We start from the raw sequence: 19339 nt of genomic DNA on the forward strand, positions 1-19339 counted from the left end.
AACAAGATAAAAAAAATTTAAGCATTAAGTGTTCCCCTCAATAAGCCATCTGAGCAACTTACGTGAAGACAACAACATGCAATGTAACAACCACTGGTGAATTCCTACTGTGCTGTCTGTTGAAACTATGTATTGTCTCTAATGTTCTTTTAAATTATTATTTTCTTATTCTCTTTAATGCTTTGATCAATCTTCCATTCTTACATCTGGTAATCTGAGCAACTTCATTGAAGATAACAATACCTAATAAAAAAACCACTATTAATCTTTATCATTTGGTTTGAAACCTCGTATCATTTTTAATGTCCTTGCTTTGTTTTGTTTGTATTTTGCTACTGTTCTTTTTTTTTTTTTTTACTATTCTCTTTAAAATAACAAAAAATTAAAAAAATAAAGCAAGATAGTCTTTTTGGTTTGTTTGTTGTCTTTTTGAGGCAGGGTCTCACCATGCAGTTCACACTGGCCTTGAGCTCATTTTGTAGCCCAGGCTGGTCTCAAACTTGCAACCATCCTCCTGCCTCAGCCTCCCAAGTGCTGGGATTACAGGCATGTGCCACCATGCCTGGCCTAAAACAAGATAGTCTTAGATTCTTTATAGAATGAAAACTAAAATTCTCTGAAAGAGAAATACACAAAATGAGTAGGCAGAGCAGCTGAGCTGAACAGGAATGGGAGACTGGGCAAGTATTGAATGGCTGGGGTGTAGGTGCTGGAGGGGAAGACAAGAGAGTTACAGAGGAAAGCATCCAAGGGCTTATCACAATTTTGTACCAGGAATCTGTGTAGGCAATAACAGGAATACAATTTTGAAAAGCATCAGTCTATCTTCCAGGACATCTTGAAATACCTAGGATTTGCTAATACCCCTAACAGTGTTAGTATAACATTAGTGAAAAAGATAATATAAATATGGTCTAGAAATCTGAAACTTAAAGTTATCAGCAAGGAGCAGAAAGAAAATACAAGATATACTGATATGTTAGGATCCCTATTTATGTAGATGAGAAATCCATATTGGCAATGTTTAAAAGGATATATTCTAATGAAAAAAAAAAAACTGCCTTCTTGGATAAGTATTAAAAAAAAGGCTATTTTTTTTCATTTTTCATATATATATGAATAGAGAGAGAGAGAGAGAGAGAGAGAGAGAGAGAGAGAGAGAGATTAATCCAGAGCCTTTTCATTGAGCTACATTTTCAGCCTTAAAAAAATTTTTTTTTATCTTGAGCTAGGATCTCAGAAGTCATTAAGTTGACAAGTCTAGGCTTCAATTTGTGGTCCTCCTGCCTAGGCCACTGAGAGTGATGGAATTACAGGCATGTGCCACCATGTCCAGATCAAATATTATTATTGTTATTTTTAAAAATTACATTTCTACCCAAATCAGAAGAAAATGAAGTGAAATTTAAAAAAACTGACCCCTATACAAATGAAGTATGTGAGGATAAAAACTTAAAAGACTAAAACAAAAAGCCCATGCAATTAAGTGAGCAACAGAGATACACACACGTAATTCCAGAGCCTCAGGAGGCTAAGGCAGGAGGATCGGAAGTTTGTGATCACCCTGGGCATCTTAGTGAGATCCTGCCTCAAAACAAAAAGGGATGGGATGTAGCTGAGCACTCTCTGGGTTCAATCACCAGTATAACCAAACAAAACCAAACCAGGCAAAACTAAACCACCTACAATGGAGAAATAGGCAAAAGCAAGAGCTCAAAACAGATTTATCTATCCATTACATATGTCAACAAAGACATACATGACTGATAGTCTAGTCAGTAACAAATGTACAGCTTATAGCCACAACACCTGGATATTATCAAAACTATTCTGAAGAATCTGAATATAAAGTTAAACCCAGATGAGTTGGAGAAATATGGCTAACAGGTACAATATTTCATTTTGTAGTGACAAAATGTTCTAAAACTAGATTTTGATGATGGTTGCAGAATTCACTAACTATACTGAAAAGCACTTAATTGTACATTTTAAATGGATAAACTAGGGTCAACCCACTTTTGGGGCCTCGTTCTATCCCTCTCAGACAGAAGCTTTCTTTCTCTAATAAATTCTTCCTACTTTTAACCTTCATTACTCCTAGAATTCATTCCTCGATTTTAAAGAACACTATCATGGCGATTTGGACATCTAGCAGGTTGGGAGTTTCATTCTCCTATATAATTTGGAGGTCTTCCACCAAGATAACTAGACAGAAGTAAGAGTTTGTTTTTATTTCATAGATCCCAGATTGTGACTAGCCTACATAATCAAGATTTTTATGATGTTATGTCATTGCCCATTGCTTATAAATGGTCATGTTTGTCTCTTATATAATTTTATTAAAATGATAAATTTAAGTTGAAAACATGGGAAGGCTATAAGGTTATAATGCTTCTTTAATGGGACAATTTATTGCTTTGGGTTTAGTTGCTGAACTAACTAGTGTTCCTTGTTTTACCTGTTTGACTTGCCTGCTGTGATTTATTATCTTAGACAGCAGTACTAGGGAAACATAATATTAGAGCATCCCCTAATGGACTTGGACATAAAATGCTATAAAATGGGTCTTTTTGTTAATAAAATCTAGTTCACACTTACAAATATATACATGCCTATATAAGAAAACATGGGACTCCTTCCACAAGTTAAAGGATGCTAGATTGGTGGCCATTCTTAAGACATAGAGGACAGGTTTTAATGAGATAAACTGGCTCTGATCCTCCTGCAGAGGAAATGTCAAGCCTGTTCTGCTTCAGTTTCCTTTCCTTTCTGGTCTGATCTTGTGGTGAGGAGACAATCTTAGCTCTTGAGATTCCCCATTCTTATCTTTCCAGGCTGAGAATAATGACTCAGGGGCATACTGTCTTTATAACTCATTGTGAGCATAAGAGGAGAAGACTTCCATTCTCTGGCCTTACTTCTAATCCTTTCCTGCCATATAGTACGTTCTTTTTTAGAGACATGTAAGATTAAAGAGAAGAGAATTCTAAATCGTTCCAACTTTTTGCTCCTATCCAACAACTAAGTGAAGCCCATAGAAAATGACTGCTTGCTAACGCCAAAGACAGGGATATCACTTAGATGAAGGATACACACCCTATCTCTGGGTCAGATGAGACACTGGAAATCTGCCTGTTCAGGAGAATACACATAAAAGCCATGTCCTGGCTTAGTGTTCTGGGCAGGTCTCTATTGGGAGGCTGAACCTGAGATACAGTAGAAAAAAGCAACTTCTGGGTGAAACCAGGAGCTATTTAAAAAGCACCACACCTATGTGACCAAAACATATTTAGCCTAAGGGAGGATATCTTGAACCTTCCTTCTTCCTCTCCTAGGTCTAGTAATCCTTTATGTGCACAGGAGAAAATACTTTGATAATAACTTGCAGACTTTAAAACCTTTACTGTAAACTTATAAAGCTCTAGGTAATGATCTTGCTCAGGCTTTTATCTATCCCTTATAGAAGTCTGACAAAGAGTGGTTACTCTGTCAGCTAGTTAAATGCTCTGGGAGCAGCTGCCACTATCTTAAAGCAGAGGACAGGTTTCCCCAGCATCTTTTTGGTGAATCCCCATTGAAGCCAATGGCCAATAGAATGTGTTTTTTGTTGTTGTTGTTGTTGTTGCTGTTTTTCAGACAGGGTCCCACTATGCAGTTCAGGCTGGCCTTGAGCTCACTTTGTAGCCCCAGGCTGGTCTCAAACTCACAAGGATCCTCCTGTCTCAGCCTCCCGAGTGCTGGGATTACAGGCATGTGCCACCACCCCCAGCCTGGCCAATAGAATGTTAATGAAACATTTCTGGATTCTTTTCTGAAAACAGATCTTTGGTTTCATGGGCCAGTAGAAACTGGGAACACCTGAGGCTTCACAGTGAGGGCTACTTTCTGGCGGATGAACAAAGGTTCCTCAGTGGAAACTGGCTCTGGACTACAGAAAAATCTCCACTTATCTATTGTACTTTTTTTCTCTTTACTATTAAGTCAGAAACTCGAATTTTTCTCCAACTTTTTGGGAGTTAACTTTAAAACCACCTTGTCCTTAGACTACCTCTCCCTCTGGAATCAGGCTGAGGCAACTTACAACAAATGTTTGCCTTTTAAGCAGGAAAATATTTATCAGGGGTATGACTTACATTTGTGTCTTACATATGCTAAGAGTTAAAGAGATTTTAGTCAGCCTTTTCTCTCATGAGTGAATTGAAGACTAAAACTGCCTTTACTAACATGTGAAAAGTGATTGCTAGATGATAAATGTAAGTATAACCTGTGAACTTCAAATATATAAAAATTTAAATGAAGCATAGTCTTGACCAGTTGCTATGAAGGGCTCCCAAGGTGATTAGATGGATAACACAAATGTCTTGGAGACTACTTTGCCCTAGGGCCAAGGGTGGAATTCTTCTAGGCAAATGTAGCTTTTTCCATCTATCTCCAGAGGTAATCTCCTTCATAGCCTGAGAAGTGTCCTACTTCCAACTCACTTTTTAGTATATGCCCTCTTCAAAGAACAAAAACAATAGTTCATTACTAAGTTATATTTCTTTCTTTAAAACATTACTGTCATAGTTGTGACCAATTAGAACTTGTGCTTATAAATGTCCTACAGGAGTAAGTTCACTAGCTTCCTGGGAAGATGAAATAGTGCATCAGTTGGATGGTGGATATGTTGGTCAAATTTTTGTCTTCTGCTCTCTCTCCAAATGGCATCTACCTGCCCTGGACTGGAATCTACTTGAGAGATGCCACAAGCGTATGAATAGAAATTAAAGGAGATAAACTTCTTTTTTGTATTTCAGACATGAGAAGCTCAGTGTTAAACTCTCTGATGCCTTTGGAATGCATTCTTAAGCAATGGAAGATGTTCAACCTTCACATGTTGAAAAAGAGCCCTTTGATATTTTTCTGCACACCTGAATGGGCTACTTACCCACTAGGGCCAAAATGGAATGCAGAGGGAAGTATTAATTATGATGGTATTTTACAACTAGAACCAGACTTTAAAAAAAGAGGGAAAACAACCAGAATTGTCTTACATTCAAACTTTCTTTACATTAACAAGTAATTGTTATTTATGCTCAAAGTATAATTATAATCCATATGAGACTACTCATAGACATGTGCATATGTCTCTTTCTCTCGGTGACCTAAAACAGATCAAGCTAGATCTAGGAAAATTTTCAGATGACCCTGATGAGTACATTGCGGTCTTTAGAGGATTTACTCAGACCCAGAAGCTAGACTGGAAAGACGTAATGTTAATCTTAAATCAAACACTGACTTCTAATGAGAGACAAGTAGCATTACAGCCTGCTACTACATTTGGGATGACCATCATATTGTTAATGTTAGACATCCAGAAGATAAGACAGCCGGGGAACAACCAGTTCCCACTGGAGCCCGAAGTAGTCCCCACCCAAGACCCGTGCTGTCCTAACAACCAGACAACCAACATCCTGTCCTGGACATAATAGAATTTTTTCTAATTTATCTCCTAGAGCAGGAGACATTTTCAAGTGTGTCTTCTTGAAGGCCTAAGAAGGAGAAAGACCAAGCCTTCTAATTATTTCAAATTGTCAACTATTTATTAAGAGAAAGATGAAAAACCTTCTGCTTTCTTAGATTGTTTACAAGAGGTACTGATAAAATTTATGTCCGGAGCTCCTGATTCAGTAGGACAGATTATACTTAAAGACACATTTATTACCCAGTCAGCCCAGATATTAAGAAAAAGTTACATAAGATAGCTGTTGTCCTAGATAGCTTACTTGACAATACTTTAGTAAAAACTGCCTCCTTAGTATTCTATAATTGAGACTGGGAGGAAATCAAAGAGAGAAAGCAAAGAGACCAAAAAGCCGCTGCCTTTGTTGCAGCCTTAAAAAAATACAGACCTGATTTGAGAGTTTGACGACTACCAACCTCACCTGCTAATGCTGCCAAAAGCCAGGCCTTTGTAAGAGAGATTGCTGAAAAGGCCCCCCCACATCATGCCCTGACTGCAAAGGTGGCTGCTGGAAGTGAGACTGCATTCTGAGGTGGAGGCCCCAGAACTCAGACTCATCTTCCCAGCTGGTGTAGCAAGACTAAATGGCCCTGGGCACTCTGCCCTCTCCCTCTGGCCAGACTGTCATCTCCGCCTGTCATCTCCGCAGAGGGGCCTTGAGTAATCATGACTACAGAGAGAAAGAAAATCAGCCTATTGCTGGGCATTGTTTTTTTTTTGTTTGTTTGTTTTTGATTTGTTTTCTAGCACCAGGAATCGAACTCATGACTTTGTGCTTGCCAGGCAGGCACTGTGCCACTGAGCTGTATCCCTGGTCCCTATTGCTGGACACTGGCACAGGTCTTTTTGTCCTCTTCAACTGTGGCCTTCCTCCAGCCATCATACCTTAATAAAAAGGAGTTACCAGATAAAAGGTAACTCACTTAAGCTATAACTGGGATAACTTTATCTTTACTTGTTCCTTGTAGTTATGCCTAAAAGCTCAGCTAGCATCCGGAGAGAAATATCTTTTCCTGTCTAAATACTCTAATATATGCACCCAGGTTGCCAACTAAAAAAATTAAGCTTAGACTGGTTTTACAAATATAATATATATCGTTGATTATGTATAATATCTTGAGGTTTTTATTGCTGAAAAATAATGTGTTAATTGTTATTTGTTTCTCATATGTCATCAAAATTTTGGATACATAGTACTTATAGCATAAAACTGGAGGGACTAAAAACAATATATTAGACTCCATCAAAAGAGGAGTCCAAGAGCCAATAGATTACAATTGCTATTCCAATCCTTTAAAAACAATTTCTAGATTTACTCACAGCTTTATTTCACTCATATGGTAAAGAATAAAAGCTGAATACTTATTTGTCTGGGTAGATACCTTCTCAAACTGGGTTGAAGCCTTTCCTTGGAGAACAGAAAAGGCACAAGAGGTTATAAAAGTTTTAGCCTCAGAAATCATCCCCAGATGTCAACTTCCTAAGAGCTTACAGAGTGATAATGGGCCTTCTTTAAAGCAACAGTTACACAGGGTGTGTCTCACGGACTGGGCGTTCTCTATCACCTCCATTGTACATAATGCCAAAATCATTAGGAAAGGTAGAAAAAAATTAATGAGACCCTAAAGAGACATCTTCACAAAATAGTTCATGTAACCCACCTACAGTGCCCTCAATTACTACCTTTAGCTCTCATGAAAATAAGAAATACTAGGCCTTAGTCCATTTGAAATGCTTTATGGACACCCTTTGCTCACTAATAATTTTCTCTCCGATAGAAAGGCAGATGCCTTACTGAAGGATGTCATGTCACTGGCTAAATTCCAACAGACTCTTCAACAGCCAAAACAAGTTCAGCCTAAAGGAAAAAAAATCCCATATTTCACCCCGGAGACTTAATACTGGTAAAGTCTCTTCTCTCATCATCTCCTTCTCTAGGACCAACTTGGAAAGGACCACACATCATGATTTTTTTTGTTTCTCTTTTTTTGTTTTGTTTTTTTGGTACCAGTAATCGAACTTGGGACCTTGCGCTTGCCAGGCAGGCGTTTGTACCGCTGAGCTATATCCCTGGCTCCATACATCATGATCCTGTCAACTCCATCAGCTGTCAAAGTAGTGGCCTGGACTCCTTGATACACCACACCAGACTCAAGTCCTGGGAACCAGAGACTGTAGCTGAGTATGAGCACCCATTATCAGAATACTGCACAGAAGACTTAAGATTCTTGTTCAAGAAAAAAATGCAAAGCCTTCAGATAAATAATCTAGGATATTACTCTTAGCTTTCTACTAATCACTTACCATGCAAGGGAGAATGCAATTCCTTTCTAAGGTGGGCACAAGAATATGCACAGTCATTACAACAAACATCTTGCTGGATATGTAGCCTGCTTCCCTTGTCCAGTACATCTGGACTTCCTTGGTGGGTATCCCCACTCCAAGGAGGTAACTGGAATAAACTACAATACTCTACTGATGAGTTACAAAAGAGTTCAATGGTTCATAGTTTAGCCTACCATTTTAAGGTAGGTGAGAGATCTATAAATTACACTCTCAACAATCCTGGACATAATAGAATTTTTTCTAACAAAGCCACTAATGCCATTTTAAAAGCTCCGATAGGATCCCTATTAAAAAAAGTAAGGGTCCTATCCAAAGGGCCAATAATGATAGATTTTCAGATATGGGATGATTATCTACAGTTAACCCGCATTACACAACATCTTATGTTGGGACCCAAAAAAAATCACTCCTATTCTCACTGAGCTAACGCTACTAAATACTTGGGATGGAACTCCCCCACCCAAATGCATATGCACAATAACTTTACAGGCTGAAGACTGGTTTGCAACAAACTGCTTTAATTGTCCAGGGATCAGAGGGGAAGCCCACAAAGGCACTCTTTGATGCTGTCCAGCCAATTTTTGGCCCTGGATACCCCCTGGATGGATAGGAAGATGCAGGCTAGGATCTGCATGGTTACAAGGCAGAAGTGTTAAACATATTGACAAACCTGCAACCTTGCCCTGCCTACAGCATCAATGGTCTAAAAGTGTGTTTCACTGGCCATTTTGAGTCTATCTTTATTCCTTCCCTAGGGTTAGAGGATGTCATGCAACACATTGAGGCCTTAACTAACTATACTCAGCAGGCCTTAAATGACACCATGGCTGGTCTCTCTCTCCTGAATGAAGAAGTAAAATTAATGAAGCAAGCCATCCTCCAAAATCGGATGGCATTAGACATTCTAACAGCAGCCCAAGGGGTACTTGTGCAAGTATAAAAGCTGAATGTTGTGTGTACACTCCCGGTCCTTCTGCTAATATCTAAATAGCTGTCCAAGATATCAGACGACAGGTTAATGATATATTAGATTCTGACATTCTCTGGGCCTTCTCCTTATCTTCTTCATGGAGAGCTATTACTGGCTCCTCCTGGTGGAAAACTTTGTTGGCTATATTCATAATTATACTGTTGATTTTATTATTAGACCCATGCATACTTGTTTCTGTGGCCTTATCTCCTCCAGACTTAAAGATGTGCATCCACCCAAGACAAGAACACCTGGCCTCTATTGAGGAACTTTATTTTTTTATTTTTTTAATTTTTTTGCAGTACTGGGGATCAAACTCAGGACCTTGTGCTTGCCAGGCTGGCGCGTATGCCACTGAGCTATATATCCCCAGCCCCCGAGGGCCTTTAGATATATACTCTGTGGAGTATCTCTGACTGCTGATAACAACTACAACCCTCTTCAGCTGGAAGTATCCAGATCAGTCTTTGACCCATGCCCCTTCATGGCAGTTAGGGGTACTTCTTCAGAGGGGGAGAATATTACAGATAGGTAAGTTACGTCAAAGTACTATAGGCAGTCAGAAAGGGCTGGGCCCTCCAGTGGAAAATGCAGAGGACAACTGTGTCTGGAGGCATATTCAAGGAGGGCCAGGCTTCAAAAAAAAAGAACTACTCACCCATATAATTACCCTAGGGATAAACAGCAGTGATTGATATTCTAAGTAGGTATCAATCACCTTGGGATGGAGGACCGAACCCCCCTAATCCATTCCTTCCAGGAAAGTCCTTGTCTGCCCATTTGCACTTGCTATGTGACTTCCCCATCTGATCCTCATTTAATCAGTATTGCCCTAGCCACTATACTTGTTGTATACTTATTGGTTAAACATAGTTTTGTCTCACCTCACACCCATTCCATGATTTGCCACCGGATCACTCCTACCTAAGTGACTATGATTGTAATCTTATTGGTTGGTTATGGTTCTGTCCCACCTTACCTTGCCTCACCTCATGGCTTTGCTCAATAAAATACCCTTGAGAAGTGCGATTGACGGGCAACCCATTTTCTGGGCCCCCTTCTGTACCTCTCAGACAGCAGCTTCCTTTCTCTGAAATTCTTCAAAAGGATGAACTCCTGATATGAAGGTACCTCAATAAAGCTGTTAAAAATACTAAATTCAACTTTATCAGGAAGGACAGGCAACATATAACTAAAATCACATTAAAGTATAAAGATTTTATTATATATTCAGTAGAAATGCAGTAATACAGATACACTTCTGCAGACACTTTACTGTTTATATTCAATTGACACTCAATTTCAAAGATAGGATATACAAAAACTTAGCATACAAAAATACACACTGCCATTATAATGTTTATGTTTCCCTTATCTTTATCGTATTATGAAAAAGATTTAGTGAGCAGTTCATTTTTTCTAGCAGTGGCTGATTGGTCTGAAATATATAAAGTAAACAGAAGTAGAACTTTTCAGTAGGTAATTTATTAATTCATTTGGGACTCTGTATACGGACTTGCCAATTTACCCAATCTCACATAAAATACCAAGAGTCTACGACAATGCCAAAAGGCCACAACACAAAACTTTCTATTGTATGTTTAGGATATAAGTAAAGATTACTATTCGGCTTAATATCCTAATGATCCCTCCTCCCCACTGGTAGATGCCAAAAATATATTTTAAAAGTATAGGAATATGAGTAAATTTGCTCAATTTGAAAAAAATCTTTATTAAAAAAAAAATCACAAAGTGTGACTAGGGGTTGTGGCTTAGTGACAGAGAGAATATTTGCCTAATATGTGTGAGGTCCTGGTTTAATTTTTTTAAAAAAAGCATGAAATATTACTAAAAAAAAAAAAAAAAAAAAAAAAAGATGCCTTTAGAATTTGCTGAAAATTTTAGGAAATAAATACAAATATAACTCCTAACCCTAACTAGTATAATGAAGTTTATAATTTTTTCTAGCAAAAATGAAAGACTTTTCCTACAAAGGAAGAACCAACAGTAAATAAAATCATTTGTGTAACTCACTGAACATTAGAAATATTTGGAAAATGAAAAAAATTCAAAATTGAATTCTAATGCTAACACTTAACAAGTGAAGTAATTAACAATCTTTCTTATATTCTATACATGTTACTTTCACGTTAAACCACATAGTTCAGGGCTTTCCTGGAAGGGATGTCAAATTGGCACATAAAATTCTAACCCTGGCATGACAAAGATTCACATGTATTAAATGTCAGGAATTATACATCAGCATGAAAAGCTCCAGATGGAACAAACAACCCACCCCACATATTTAATTTTATTCTTTGAAATTTTAAATGTAATACACCTTAAGGTCACCCACAAGGACTTTTTCAAATAGAAGCTTAATCCCTAATGAACTCAATGAAGCAATCCAGAATAGGATAGTTAAAAAAAAAACGGAGCTAAAAATGCAGGAATAAAGCCATGTGGTGATCACTGATTTGGCCAATATAATCAGAGTTTCAATACATAAAAGTTCAAAAACTACAATTGGAACAATGATAAAATAAGAGACCAGGCGTACTTCAACCAACCCATCTTTTTAACTAGTAATCTCAAAAGAATATTACACAGATTAATTACGAAATTCCAAAATGTGCCTTGAATACTATTTAAATGTTTTATAAAGTACTGTGACTTATTATTTAATCAATCATCATTCACAGAATAGCTTCAATTAAAAAAAAGATCCATTAGTTCACTTTCTCTGGTAAAGTGTATTTATTAAAATTGTATAACTTTGGAAAGATATTACAAAGGCTTTTTCCATGTTCTAATAAGGCTTACAGCAATAAGTTTAACTAACTGTCTAAGAATTAGTAAAACTTTTATATCTTCAAATTTTTGTAGCAAATTCAAAAGCATGTTAAAGTAATATTTATCTTTTAAAAAAATATTACCTCATTGTCTTTTAGGTTACCACTATAATATAAATCCATGCATTTTCACTAGAACTTTTATCAAATTTTTTAATTAGAGCAGTACTGGACATATTCTAAATCTTGAGCATTAGGAAAGTGATATTTTAAGATTTATAATGTTTCAGAGCAACACATCTTTTTAAAATACTGCCACAAGATAGCCAAATCATAAGAAAACAGCAATTATATGTTTTATTACATGTTCATTCTGATTTGTTGTTCAATATGGATGTTCTACATTGATTTCTAATACATGATTTCTACAACTTATAACTCACCTCATTTTGTGGACTTTAGTTATAGCTTCCAGATTACTGACAAAGACATTTAATTAGTATTTGCTGGGCCCTGGGTTAAATCTCTAGCATTGCCAAAACAAAAGGGGGGAGGGTTTGATTGTAAATGAGACTGAGTCTAAATAAACGTTCTTCTACGATAAGTTATTCTCATGGTATAGGTATGAGTTTCAATAGAAAAATCTAACTGGGCCAAGTAAAGTACAAGATAAAAAACCTAAACATTTGTCAATGATTACTACTTGTCCCTTATATACAAATAAACGGTATTTCTTTTCAAGTATGAGTTCTATTCTTTCACTCTACAGTTGTACACTTCTCCAAACCATGTTTCCTCTACTGGCCTATAATCAGAATCTCTTTAATCTACCGGCAAACATTAGTTACACTTGAAAATCCTACCCTCACAAAACCCACATTCCCCCAAATGGGAAAATTCTAGTCTGAAAATGGATAAACGTGGTCAAGACAGACGTACAAAATAAATGCAGACAGGGAAATAAGACCTGCACCGTGCCACAGGAATTGGGAAAATTACAGAAAGAAGGTAGCAGGCATGAACGGCAAAGAAAAATTCAAACTGCAAATCTCACATTCTCACACAATTACTGGCAAGAACCAATTCATTATTTCACCGACAGTACAGTACTAAAATTTTCAATCCCTGAAAACAGTACACATATGGCTGACTTTGTTTATGAAATATTATGCCACAGGGTACTGAAATCTTTTGTTAAATCTGTATCTGAAATATCTTTTTAATGTCTAAAGTTTAAAACTGTCCCTATAATAAGCCTAAATTTGTAAGCTGATTAGTTCTTTATAGCACATTTAAAACATGGAAACTTTTCCCTATAAAAATGTTATGAGAAAGAATGCATAGATTTCTACTCAAAATCCTATTGTACTCATGGTGCAGTCAAAATACTACAAAAATTTACTGTAGTAATTGCATATAAATGAATAACTATCTTAACAGAGCTTTCAGAACAACTTTTAAATGACAAGGTGGTAGCTAAAGAATTGTATGGAATCTAGAAAAACAATTTGGGGAGTCTGAAAGAGTGAAACAATCTCCTGACAAATTGAAACTAACTTCTCACCGTAATTTTTTTTAGGTTTTTTTTTCTGGTACTGGGAATCGAACTCACGACTTTGCCAGGCAGGCGCTGTGCTGCTGAGCTACATCCCTAGCCCAAAATGTTTTGAGTTCTTTTTTTCTTTTTTTTTTTTTGCAGTACCATGGATCAAACTCATGACCTTGCGCTTGCCAGGCGGGCGCCTATGCCAATGAGCTATATTCCCAGTCTCACCATAATTTATGATTTCTATTTTTACTGGGACATTTCCTGTAATGTATTAATAATACTTTTAGTAACAGAGCAAAGAAAGTAGAACAAAAATTCGAGGCCAGTAAAAAATTAACTATGTTAACTGAAAACTAAACCTGCAGTTTATTTTTATTTTTTTAATTTTTGGTTTTTTTTTCCGGTACCGGGAATCGAACTCATGACCTTGTGCTTGCCAGGCAGGCTCTGTGCCACTGAGCTAAATCCCCAGCCCCTAAACCTGCAGTTTAAAATGCATACCATGTTCTTGGAAAAGTCAGCATAGAGAGGTATATAGAGATAAATCATAAGTTATTAACAGGTTCAAATTCAAAGAAAACATTGGTTAGGCAATCTTGCAGGAAAAGCAGATCACCTGAAAAAGGAGAAAACCAAATCAACCCAGGAGTTTCCGCTCCCAACCAATATGTAGTAACAGAAAATGGATTTACATGGACATTTTCAGTGACTATATCAATGAACAAATCATAGGAAACAAGAATTTTCAGACACTGGCCAACAATCAAGGTATAAAATAACATAAGCCTTCCAACTGCGTCTGTTGTCCCTGACGAGAGCTTCCGGGCTGTAATGCAGGAAGGGAGAACAGAAACAGAGGAGGTTGAGGGGGCAGCACGTGCAGGGGCAAAATTCTGAGCGGGGGAGCAGCTTGGAGAAGAAAGGGGCAAGGTGAGCACGCAGGACACCTCCAGGGATTTCTCTTCAAGTCTTCAGGACCAGTGTATGAGGAAACAACCCCGACGGAATAACTGGGGCGGGGGACATAACTAGTAGAGAAGGACACTGAAAGAACTGGTGTAAGTATATTTTGGAGGCTGAGTATGGTGGCCCACACCTGTAACCCTAGCACTTGGGAAGCTGAGGCAGGAGAATTAATGTGAGTTTGAGGCCAGCCTGGGCTACAAAATGAGACCCTGTCTCAAAAAGACAAAAAAAAAGGAAAAAAGAAAACAGTATATTTTCTAAGCTAGCAGTGGCAAAACACATGAAGCATGGCAGATTAAAAATATCCAAATCAAACTCCCAGAGATGAAAATTATGTCATGGGGAGGGGACATAATAACAGATGAGGTTAACAGAAGGTTAGACCTGGCAGAAGAAACAGTTATTAAACTTCATAACAACAGACATTATGTAAAACGAAAGAGAAAATTAAAAGAACAGCAATGACCAATTGGTCAACTTCAGATGACTTAACATTAATTATAATCCCCTACAGCACATTAAAGAGCAGATTAGAGAATCTTTAACAAGCCACAGTCACAAGAAAGACAAAACTACACCAGGGTATATCGCAATAAAACTGCCTGAAGCCAGATAAACAGGAGAGGGGTCCCCTCCCCATGACATGATTTTCATCTCTGGGAGTTTGACTTGGATATTTTTAATCTGCTCTTTGTTAAAGATCTCTCTAATCTGCTCTGTAATGTACTGTAGGGGAGAGTTAAGGAAATAGGGCTGGTAGGTCAGGTTTGACTTCACAGGTCAGAATACTGTAGTAGAAAAAACAAAAGTTTGACAGAAACATCTGGAACGATGGAGAGGGTCCTCTAGGATTCCACTAGCTCAAGGAAAGAACCCAAAAGGTAAGCCAGCTGAAGGGAACAGTGTCTGAGGCACATATACAGGTGTAACAGAAACAAAAAAGAACGTTTAAATTTTAAAAGTTATTACAGCAAAGACATATTGCCACGAATCCCTCTCAAAACACTCCTCACTTCAAACACCCTTATCCCATTGATCTTGCCACTCTCTGAAGGCGTTCTGGAAGTTGTATTTTGCTAATATCTTTAGCTGCATTGTTGTGGCTACTTAAGAATCTTTTTACGCTCCTGCATTTCCACTGGATGGCCCTTGGCAAGGGCATTCACTTGATTCTGATCATACCTCATAAAGACACTCACAAAAGAGGACTTCCAGAAACAACACAGAAAATGGCAAGAAGAACGGGGTAAGTGTGTTTGTAGCAAAGGGGAGTATTTTGGGGGATTAATGGCAATGTGTCTTTTACTGCAATAAATTTTTTAATTTAAACATTCACTGTATTTTTGGAACATCCCTTTTATATTTGGGGGTACTGCTTGATTCTGTTATTTAAGAGCATAACAACCGTCTTTGTGAGAATTACGTAGCGCACATGGAAAGTACTGACTCAATGCTAGGGAGATTTAGCTACAAACAAAGGTTTATTGATGTTCTTTCCTCTCTCGTCCTTCCCTCCCTCCTTCCCTTCCTTTCTTTTTTGAGACAGGATCTCAAAATACAGTTCAGGCGGGCCTTGAACTCACTATGTAGCCCCGGATGGCCTTGAACTCCTGGCAGTCCTGGGATTACAGACCTGATTCACCACACTTGGTTTTATTTTTATTTTTTTCCTACTAGTATTCTGAAATGGAAGTTTTTTTGATATGAGATGCTGCCCATAGCAACTGTACAGGAACCGTAATTAAAAAAAAAAGAAAGCATGTCATTGAACATTACCAAATGTGCCTAAGTGGCGAAACTGCTGCTGTTAGTTAAGAACCACTGCCATGTAGACTAAGCACTATTCTGCACCCACCTGACAACTTTTAAGAGCAAGATTCGAAAGCACCGTAACTGTTACACATAACTGCCTCCCACAATACACCTCAAGATGATTTATAGTAACAAAAAAACCCAGCACCCAGAAAGGTAAAACATACAGTGGGTAGAGTTAAACACAGTTCAGATATTAAAGAAGAAAATATTAGTGAACTAGAGGGCACAGCAAAATAAATGGAAAAAGAATTTGAAGGAAAAAAGAAAAAGCCATCAGCGACCTATGAGAAAATTTCAAAATTTCAAGTGGCTTAAAGGGTCAGAAAACAAACAAGGAAATATGGCAGAAATGTTCCATGTATAATAAAAACTATAAACTCCTATCTCTAAGAAGTTAAATGAACTCCAAACACCAAAAATGTGAGGAAGAAAACATTAAGGAACATCATAATAAAACTGATCAATACCAGTGATGAGTAAGAGATTTAAAAAGCAGTAAGGGTTAGGGAGGTGTTAAATAGAGAGGGTAAAAAAGCAAAGACGACAGATTTCAAGGAACAATGCAAACAAGAAGACACATGGACAACATCTTTTCCCCGCAACATCTTTCATTTAACAAGAGAGAAAAAATAAACAAATGAACAAAAATACCTGTCAAAGCAACTGCAAGAATACCTCTGGTAAAAAAAAAATTTTCCAAAACAAAGGAATAAAGATGTTTTCAAACACTAGAAAGCTGAAAGAATTCATTACATATAGATCCAAACACAAGATATGTTAAAGTATGCCCTTCAGATCGAAGGAAGATGATAACAGAAACCTGATACTAACCGAAAAAAATGAAGAGTAGTAGAAATGGTAATTGCATAAGTAAATATATGCATTTTCTTCTTAAAACTGAAATCTCTTTAAAAGATAGGTGACAGTGCCGGGCATGGTGGCCGATGCCTGTAATCCCAGCACTTGCGAAGCTGAGGCATGAGGATCCCCTCCAGTTTGAGGCCAGCCTGGGGTATAAAGTGAGCTCAAGGACAGTCTGAACTGCATAGTGAGACCCTATCTCAGAAAGACAAAAAAAAAAAAAAAAAGTGATAATTCAAACAAAAATAATGACATTATTGTCATAAATAATGTACAAATAAAATACTGTATGTTATGTGAACTGTGTATTAACAAAGTTCGTTTTTGTTGCATTATGGTGCTGGGCATCAACACAGGATCTTGTGCATCTCAGTTAAGTGCTCTACCATGGGGCTACAACAAGGCTGATTTGAAAAATAAAAAAATAAACATAACTAACATTTGTGAAGAACTAAAATCTAACAGTGATATCATAAAGACTACGAAGAGGGATATGGAAGTATAGAATTGTATGGTCCTTACTGTATCCATGAAAACACAGTATTATTTAAAAACTGTGAGACTGAAAGATGTACAGTACCTGCTAACAATGGGGTCGGGTGTTGAGGGAAAAATACAAAAAAAGATGATGAGGAACAGATGGAATAAATAGAAAACAAACACCAAGACCTAGTCAAATACCCCGAACATAGCCACAATGATAATCATATTTAATGGGAATATAAATATTCCCTAATTGTTGTATATTATAAATATAATATAAATGGTAGACATGGGCATGCTGGACATAAAAACAAGACCCAACTATACACTGCTCATAAGAAATACACTTAAAAATGAAGACATAAGTAGGTTAAGAGTGAAAGGGAAGAAAAAGATATATCATGATATTAACACTCAAAGGAAAACCAGGTTGGTAATAATAGCAGACACAGTACATTTCAAGCTCAGAGCAGAGTACAGATTTACTTGACACTGTGGAAGAGGACTCCTTTTGTAAAAGTGCTGACACAGAAATAAAGAGCTACTAGATGCTATCATAGACATAAACTGGAATCCACTTTGTTATTTCTTTTGGCTGAATATACCACACAAATCTAAAAACACTCCGATTTTTTTTATGAATTTGACCAAAATTGAGTATTTTATGCTTTAGACAAAACTGTCCTTTTGTATAAATAAACAATACTATCATAAAAGTTCTGTTCACCTGCATTTAGGTACATAATTGTTAAAACTGTAAGTTGTCTGCAAGTTGTGTCTATTGTTCCCATAAAAATTCCATCCCCCAAAGTTGGCTAGATGTATTACATTGTATAATCAGTACAGTTACGGGGTTTTGTGCAAGGTGGGTCATAATTCAGGATTCAGCTACTATATATTGCAACTAGTATACTTTTTCATCAGAACACATTGTTATTTTCAGTCAATTTAAATAACTAATACACAAATACCACATCAAACTTTACGACATGTGCTTTCTGAAAATCAGATTCTGAAACTTAAGATGGTTTGAAATACTACATAAATTCCCCTTAAAGAACCATACTAGAGAACATACCATGAGGATTTGAAAGAAAAATTAGATCATTTTAAGAAATGACATAAAATGGAAATAATAGAGAGGGGAAAAGCTTCTACTTCTTGAAATGTTTTTCTCACATACTGGCAGAAGAGATAGCATGACTTTATATTCTGCCATCTTTTCAATGTAAGCATTTATCTGACAGTTACAAAGGGGTAGGATCTGCTATACAGAGGAATCGATAGCAATGCTGCTGCACAGCCTACAGCAGTGCACATAAACTGCTATTGGAGACATTAATACTAGGCTGAAAGAAGTATTTTCAATAAACATGTTCCTGTTGGATAATCAATTTTCTACATGTCTTACCAGCTGTTATACATCGCTCAGGTAGCAGAACGGCAGCAGCTGCTATACCAAAACCATATATTATATGCATATGAGATGCTTTTAATTTTTCATAGGTATCTACTTATTTGTGAGCAGCCACATTTAACTCATATTAAATAAAAACAAGGTAATCATAGGGTGATTAATTCAGCAGGATTTTTAGTACAATTATATTTCAAAAATGAATTCTTAACCAATTATTTTTATGTCAGAAGACTTAATAATTCAAATTACATGCTGCCCTTATTCTAGGATTTAAGAGATTTGTCATGATCAATGTTTCTGAAATATTAAATTAAAAGGTGTCATGGTAATTACTATGGAATAAATATCAATTAAGATTTTTAGGCAAATGAGCTCAAACTGTTTGCAGTGAATATTTATATTACTAATATTTTTCATACAATGCATGCATCATTCATAACAAGTTGCCTAAAACTGTAAAATGTAAGACTGTAGAGTTATTTCAAAAGATCTCAGGAAACTGATATAACTAAAACAAAGAAATCTGTGCTTGGTTAAGAAATATCTATGTATAATGTATCCAAAAAGAGATAAAGGTAAGTAACATAAATTGTGTTACCCACAGATAAACATCACATTTTTGTTCTGTATTTACAAC

The 19339-nt window shown here is 36.8% G+C and overlaps 1 protein-coding gene across 3 annotated transcripts in view; it reads right to left on the minus strand.

Annotated features, from left to right (window-relative positions):
* The window catches only part of Adk (adenosine kinase), a 506600-nt gene that overhangs the window by 257401 nt on the left and 229860 nt on the right, over nucleotides 1–19339 (minus strand). The window lies entirely within an intron of this gene.

This window comes from Chinchilla lanigera, unplaced genomic scaffold, assembly GCF_000276665.1.
Source record: "Chinchilla lanigera isolate Chin_1 unplaced genomic scaffold, ChiLan1.0 scaffold00036, whole genome shotgun sequence".
In the NCBI taxonomy this organism is placed as follows: Eukaryota; Metazoa; Chordata; class Mammalia; order Rodentia; family Chinchillidae; genus Chinchilla; species Chinchilla lanigera.